This window comes from Schistocerca piceifrons, chromosome 4, assembly GCF_021461385.2.
Source record: "Schistocerca piceifrons isolate TAMUIC-IGC-003096 chromosome 4, iqSchPice1.1, whole genome shotgun sequence".
In the NCBI taxonomy this organism is placed as follows: domain Eukaryota; kingdom Metazoa; phylum Arthropoda; class Insecta; order Orthoptera; family Acrididae; genus Schistocerca; species Schistocerca piceifrons.
The window spans coordinates 234944433-234952667 of NC_060141.1; positions in this window are offsets into that span (position 1 = coordinate 234944433).

Here is an 8235-nt window from a genome sequence, read left to right on the forward strand (position 1 = left end):
TCACTAATTCCCACTATATCTAACTTTAACCTATCCATTTCCCTTTTTAAATTTTCTAACCTACCTGCCCGATTAAGGGATCTGACATTCCACGCTCCGATCCGTAGAACGCCAGTTTTCCTTCTCCTGATAACGACATTCTCTTGAGTAGTCCCCGCCCGGAGATCCGAATGGCTGACTATTTTACCTCCGGAATATTTTACCCAAGAGGACGCCATCATCATTTAATCATACAGTAGAGCTGCATGTCCTCGGGAAAAATTACGACTGTAGTTTCCCCTTGCTTTCAGCCGTTTGCAGTACCAGCACAGAAAGGCCGTTTTGGTTAATGTTACAAGGCCAGATCAGTCAATCATCGAGACTGTTGCCCCTGCAACTACTGAAAAGGCTGCTGCCCCTCTTCAGGAACCACATGTTTGTCTGGCCTCTCAACAGATACCCCTCCGTTGTGGTTGCACCTACGGTACGGCCATCTGTATCGCTGAGGCACGCAAGCCTCCCCACCAACGGCAAGGTCCATGGTTCATCAATATAAACCTCATGTCCACCCTTTTTATTGTTGATGAAAACCACACATTCCATGTTGTACTACCGTACAGCGAGACCTTCAGAGGTGGTGGTCCAGATTGCTGTATACACCAGTACCCATTAGCACGTCCTCTGGCATTGATGCATGCCTTTATTTGTCGTAGCATACTATCTATAAATTCATCAAGGCACTGTTGGTCCATATTGTCTAACTCCTCAACGGCGATTCGGCGTAGACCCCTCAGAGCGGTTGGTGAGTAACGTCTTCCATAAACAGCCCATTTCAATCTATCCCAGGCATGTCCAATAGGGTTCATGTGTGGAGAACATGCTGGCCACTCTAGTCGAGTGATGTTTTCCTGAAGGAAGTCATTCACAAGATGTGCACGATAGTGGCGCAAATTGCCGTCCATGAAGACGAGTGCCTCGCCAATATGCTGCCGGTATGGTTGCACTATCGGTCGGAGGATGGCATTCACGTATCGTACAGCCGTTACGGTGCCTTCCATGACCACCAGCGGCCCACATCGACCTCACATAATGCCACACCAAAACAGCAGGGAACATCCACCTTGCAGCACTCACTGGACGCTGATTGTCTGGTTGAAGGTGTATGCAACACTCATCGGTGAAGAGAATGTGATGCCAATCCTGAGCGGTCCATTCAGCATGTTGTTGGGCCCATCTGTACAGCGCCGCATGGTATCGTGGTTCCAAAGATGGACCTCGCCATGGGCGTCGAGAGTGAAGTTGGACATCATGCGGCCTATTGCACACAGTTTGAGTCGTAACACGACGTCCTGTGGCTGCACGAAAAGCATTACTCAACATGGTGGCGTTGCTGTCAGGGTTCCTCCGAGCCATAATCCGTAAGTAGTGGTCATCTACTGCAGTATCAGCCCTTGGGCAGCCTGAGCGAAGCATGTCATCGACATTTCCTGTCTCTTTGTATCTCCTCCATTCCTGAACAATATCGCTTTGGTTCACCCCGAGACGCCTGGACACTTCCCTTGTTGAGAGCCCTTCTGGTCACAAAGTAACAATGCAGACGCGATCGAACCGCTTTACTGACCGTCTAGGCATGGTTGAACTACAGACAACAAGAGCCGTGTTCTCCTTCCTGGTGGAATGACTGGAAAAGATCGGCTGTCGGTCCCCCTCGGTCGAATAGGCGCTACTCATGCATGGTATTTTGCATCTTTGGGCGGGTTTAGTGACATCTCTGAACGGTCAAAGTGATTGTGTCTGTGATAGAATATCCACAGTGAACGTCTGTCTTGAGGCGTTCTGGGAACCGGGGTGATGCAAAACTTTTTTTTATGTGTGTATGAACACAACATCAGTTGACACTACTGTAGACTGTTCACGAACCATGGCAGGTAGCGCAGGTCGAGGCGCTGACGGGGACTGCAGTGCTGTCAGTTCCAAGCGACAGGCGCAGTATGTGGATACATGTGCTTTGCGCTTGATAAAGGCGTGTATCCTGCAAATCATGTCTCGCGCTTGATGATATAAAATTTATTTGATGCTTACCACCACTGTCAGCGATGACAGCTCAGAACAAACGGAAAAAAATTTGCTAAATAACTCGCTACGATCACTTCTAATGCTCGCATTGGCTACGACGTTCATAGCAGAGCTCACAGGCCACTTCTGAACGCTCATTGGTTGACGGAGAATGTCTGACGTAGGTGCCCAGAACAAGCCAAAACACGACCTCTGTCGTCCCTGACGCCCACTATAGCGTCCCCAAGCAAACGAAAACAACCCTCTGCATGTGCACGGCGTCACGAGACCAGTATGTCACGGTTCAAAGCTAACGGGCGGTATCGAGGGATCAGATCTTTCTGTGCTGCATACATTATTTTTGCTTGTGGATAAAACTTATACATGACAGCCTGACTGATTTCCTCCAGATTGTTAAATTTCTACACCTTTTTTCTCATACTGTAGTACAAAAAAAAAAATGTTCCAATGTGTGTGAATTTCTAAGGGACCAAACTGCTGAGGTCATCAAAAAAAATGGCTCCGAGCACTATTGGGACTTAACTTCTAAGGTCATCAGCCCCTAGAACTCAGAACTACTTAAACCTAACTAACCTAAGGATATCATACACATCCATGCCCGAGGCATGGAGCGGAGCGGTCGCGCGGTTCCAGACTGTAACGCCTAGAACTTCTCGGCCACCACGGCCGGCGCTGAGGTCATCGGTCCCTAGACTTACACGCTACTTAAACCAACTTAAACTAACGTATCCTAAGAACAACACACACACACCCATGCCCGAGGGAGGACTCGAGTCTCCAACGGGAGTGGCCGCGAAGTCAGTGACATGGTGCCTCTAACTGCGCGGCCTCTCCGCGCGGCCTACTGTAGTACAATTACCAGGTGGTTATAATTAAAGTGCAGCTACTCACGGAGGTCCAGTGAGGAATGTAATTATCGTATGATAGCAAAACTTGGTGGATATGCTACTGCATTAATACGGAACCGATTTATGCCGGAAAAAATTATTCCAATTTTGGCCAGCAGAAGCAACTCTGGAGCTTACAGCGTCTCGTTGACATCTCCAGTGCTCGCATTGAAAAAATTGTGTAAACCGTGGTTAATAATAAAATCAAAATTATCCCTTTCCCGGTTGTTTGACGTTTTCTCTCATGCTCCGTTCCTAATCCATTACATACGGAGGCGTTTCTATATGTCTTTCTTGCATTCTTAGCGCCATATTTGCACCTGGTGACCAAAATTGGAACTATGCGTTTTCCAATGTAAATCGGTTCTGCATTAATGCATTAGAATACCTGCCAAGTTTCGATGTCATACAACTATTATAACCTACACGGAATCTCTAGGAGTAGCAGCATGGAGCATGATAAAATGAAATTAATATTTTAGTTACCCTAAGCATGAACAAAAATTAAACATACGGCACTGGAAACTAAAAACTGAAGAATTTCGTCGCTAAAGGAATTTAAATGTGTGTGGTAAACTGCCAATATGCTTCACGTCGTCGTTCCCAATTCGACGTTTTTCTCCACGCTTTTCATTGTTGCGCACTAGAAAGTCATTTCTCAATTATGCCACAGCACAAGTTTTTAAATAGAGATGCCGATGTACAATTAAGAGTAATACAAAACATGTAAAATCAGTAAATTCTGAAGTAACGATGCAACGATATTCAAAATTTGCAGAGTGCATACGAATAAATCTCACGTCGAACCATAGACATGTAGGTTTTAAAGTCGATGTACGTTGGCGATAAAAACTCTAACGGAATTTTTGTCGCCAACGTACATCGACTTGAAAACCTACATTCTATGGTCTGCATTTGAAAGCCCACTTCGTGTGTATTCCTACATTATGACTTTTAGCCAATGCAGTCACAAAAATAAGAACATGTCGGAAGTGTTCGTTTTCTATTTGATATCACTTCTTTTGTACCATTAACCCAGTGTTTTGTGAAATGTGAATAATTAAGGATATATCTTTGCATGTCACTTGAAATTACAATTTAAAATAGAAAAGTTATAAACAATGTCCTAGGAATGCACGAGTGTGTTAACGAAACAAAACCGCTATCCGGTTATCTGTAAACGAATAAATAGAACTGTTAATGGTAACATTTACTGACTTCTGATTTTAGTGATCATGGAGTAACGATTATTTCCAGTGTCATCAGCTGTTAATGACGACTGAAATGGATATTATTTTGAAATGTTTTTACCTACCTCTTTACTTCTAAGGTAATTTAATTAATTAAAAAATATTTTCACCTAATTCGAACAAAAATTAGTAAATAGTGTGTAATGTAAGAAACATGATGCAAGAGTACGTTATTCACTATACACAAAGTGTGGATTAATTGACCGAATACTTGACATACTGCTCACAAGCAACTTCATTTGTACAAGTAAAACCGATTTTGCATGTAACACAGAAAGTGTGGAACTCAAAACATGCAGGACGTCGATCACCTTTCCTGGCGAATTTGCAATATTTTCTTAAATTTGGAACTCGTCCGATTGGTGGTGGACTTAATTGTTGCATACTTTCCTACGGAAGCATTCAGAGTCTCTATATAACTGTTCCATGTAATGCACTGAGTGATACACGTAACTCCTTGCTATAGTGTGTAACCCAATTCTTCCTGAATTGAATGAGGATCTTACTTGCAACAAAACAGATGTATTTTTCCTTTAGGCACCATCACTATTTCAACAATCCCATACAAATGGTAGAATAGAACAAGTTGCTAGTTAATCTCAAAACTCAGTACACATATATTACAAACAGTTCCATATAAGAACACTGTTTACCTTAAACTAAATCGTATTTTAAAACTGGTTGGTGTAGGCTGTTTACAATCAGCGAGTCTTCCCAGTTTTGGCTCATGACAGTGTGGTATGGAATTTTGATGTGGAAACCTTCCAGAAACTAAAAACTGCTCACTGGGAAATAATAAAGAAGACAGGAAAAGAAAAAAATCGTTCATACAAGAAGCAAGCGTGTAAGCTTCATTAATGACAATAAGGAAAATGAAATGGAGGTAGGCGGGATATGCAATCTCTCGAACTAATACTAGAAGCAGCAAGGAATTTATTTGTTGGATTCGATGAGGCAACAAAAACCCGAGAAGACGAAGTAATAGAAGATGGGTAGTATATAACAGACAAAATTGTAATTTTAGTGTCATTGAAAGTATTGCAGTTACTAGAACCCAAGTTTCTTGAATAATTTTGACAAATCTTTCCAAGTTTAAAAATTTTTCCTGTAGCAGGAGTGACCACAACCAAGACCTGGAATTCGTGCATTCAGTTTTCTCGATTACACCACGCCGTTCCTCAGACACCAACCTAGTTGCGTTACAAGCTGCCATGTCACACGCTACGGTTTGGAGCCCTGTTGCGACATAGGTTGGAAACTTACGTCAGCGAAGCGGAGAAGTTTTCTGAGTATTACGCGTAACATTTAATACCTCAACCAACACTGAAAACAGAATAAAAAATTCGGAGGCGTTACTTTTCATCACGCCTTCGTAGATTTAACAACCGACACTGGTTTCTTCTTTATTTTTAATTTTACTGATGTAAAGACATCTTACAAAAACGTGTTCATAATGAAGAATATTGCACAAGGTCTTCTTATTTAGGATCCCAAAAATAAGAAACTCAAAAAGGTTAAAGTAATGATCATTGCTAGACGTCCAGTAGAGAGACGAGTTTCCCCCGTCAGTAGCGACGCTATAAGTAATTTGCAAAGAACTGTTAGCGAGTTTCAGCATTGAGTTTGTCTTTGGATGAGTCTACAGATATCAAAGATCTACCGTAGCTGGTTATATTTGTAAGATTTATATCAAACGAGTTGGAAGCGATGGAAGAGCTTTTAATTTTTTCATAAACGTTAACTATTAATCTTTGAAACAAAGTGGCTCTCCTAGATTCGGCTATATATGTATTTGGTTCCCAAAGGTTAGGTCAGTGGCCATCCCTGGTCTACAGAGTGTATAAAACATCTGTCAGAAACTAGAAGGATTTATTCTTGAGTTCAGAACGTGACGAACACGCGTTCGAAAATCCTTCGTTAGTAAGCTGTGGAAGGAATTCCCTTCAGTGACTCGTGGTTGTGTGTACTTCTCGTATCAGTTGCCAGTCGATTAGTTAGCTGCCATATGCCAAGGGAACAGTTGACAGAAGTAAAACCACTGTATTGGAATAGTATAAGCATGAGATTAAGCATTATATTGTAATATGGTTCTGAAGACTTCACTTTTAGAGTTAGGGAGAAACAAATGTGGGACAGCTCATGGTTAAGGCTGGGTGTTGCCGTCAGCACGTTCAGAGTTTTTTGTAATTTTAAAAGAAGACTGGTCTTGGAAGATTCGGGACGATTTTTTCGTGCTGCACTCTCAAAAAGTATAGCACTAGAAATTTAAATTTTTCAAATTTTATTCCAGCTGCAGACAGGCAGTAGAGATCAGCTCGACTAATGCGCTAAACAAGTAAGCCACTGAACAGTATTGTTGACAATATGTCAAAACTCTCCAGCCAGACGGGATATACAACAACAGCCATGGCTGAGGCAGGTAACACCGCAACACAGTGTGATCAGGAGTGAAGTAGCATTTTCTAACACGGAGCACTTCTATACTAGTGAGAAACTAACACGTTGCAGATTTAACCAAGCCCAGCAACGCATGCTCGGTGCACAGCGAGCTAGGAAAAGCTGACAGGACAAGAAATATAACAAACTCACTATTAATCCCCCCTCAGCAATACTTGGTCAGAAGCATAGCTATAAAGATATTAGTAATCGAGCTTAAGCTTCAAGGCATTCAGTCGTGCCATCATTCTGTCTGCGTTTTGAACTGGAGAGTATTACGGGCTTTTGAGTTTCAGAGAAACCACAGTTAACACTCGGTGATGAGGATCGGCTGACTATATGCTCACTGATTAACTCATCCAGTTTCAGCACGAGTCGCGACATACCTGTAGCGTGGCGGCTGTGAGACTTTAGAAATTTCACTAATGCGGGAAGCTGGCTCATGGACAGCCTATGTCCCTCGATGGACTTCAGCCAACGGAATGAAAGCTATCTAGAAACCGGCTGGGGAAGACGCATCCCCGCGGCCTCCTAGGCACCATAGTTCATTTAAAATTAGTTGCGACTTTTGACGTTTGGCTGACCGGAGGGGGACGTCACGCCATTGCCCCGGTAACACCAAAGGCGAGCTGGCTTTCCCTACCACCCCACCTGCGGTTCTGCTGGTAAAGCGCCCCTGTTGCCACACCATGAATAAACAGTACCACGTGGTGTACGCATTAGATGCATCAACGTTTGCCACCTCCGTAGCAAAGTCGTACTTTCTGGCGTTCAAGTGTTCCGTAATCGTCAGGTATTGTGAGCAAGTGTTTTGTGTGTGCAGCATATTTGAATGCGTGATTTGCAATAAAAGTGGCGTCTAAGAACACATTCACTGGCTGGGAAGATAACGTTTTGCTGCAAAACATCCCTCGCAATTAGTCAGTAGTAATGGACGAAACACCATACCACTCTGTTATGAGACGTAAAGCTCCAACAACGCAGTGGAGGAATGTGGATATTTTGCAAAGAAATGTTCCGCGAGATAAAGTGGAACCTAGCAAGTATAGCGTAAAGTTAATGAAACGTGGACTGCTGTACAAGCCAAAACTTCACTCTTCCAGGTCGACGAACAGGCTAACGATAAAGAGCACGCTCCATCCCTATTATGCTCCTTTAAATGCGACTGAGAATATATGGGCCTAGGTGAAAAGTAATGTGACAAGAAACAGCAAGAAGTTTATGCTCAATGCGGTTGGAATGCTGACAAATAAAGCCACTGAAAATGTTACACGACAGGACTGATTTTGAGTTGTTAGCCATACCAAAAGATAGTTGAGGAGAGACAGATTCATGAAGGACTGCAACAAGTTTTGAAGAATACGTAGCTTCTGTTGTTGCCATGTTAAAATCTGCGTATTTTGTCGAAACACATTAGAGCTTAGACAAATTCATCTGTCTAAAATTGTAACGCAGTTGAAATTGCGACAGAATCGTGAAATAATGTATTATTAAAATAACAACTGATTGTGGTTCAGGTCAATAGTTTATGAAATGGTCCACTCTCAGTATAAAAATAAATGTGTTACTTCTTCATTTATACTGTCACAAAACCCAAAGCAGTTCTC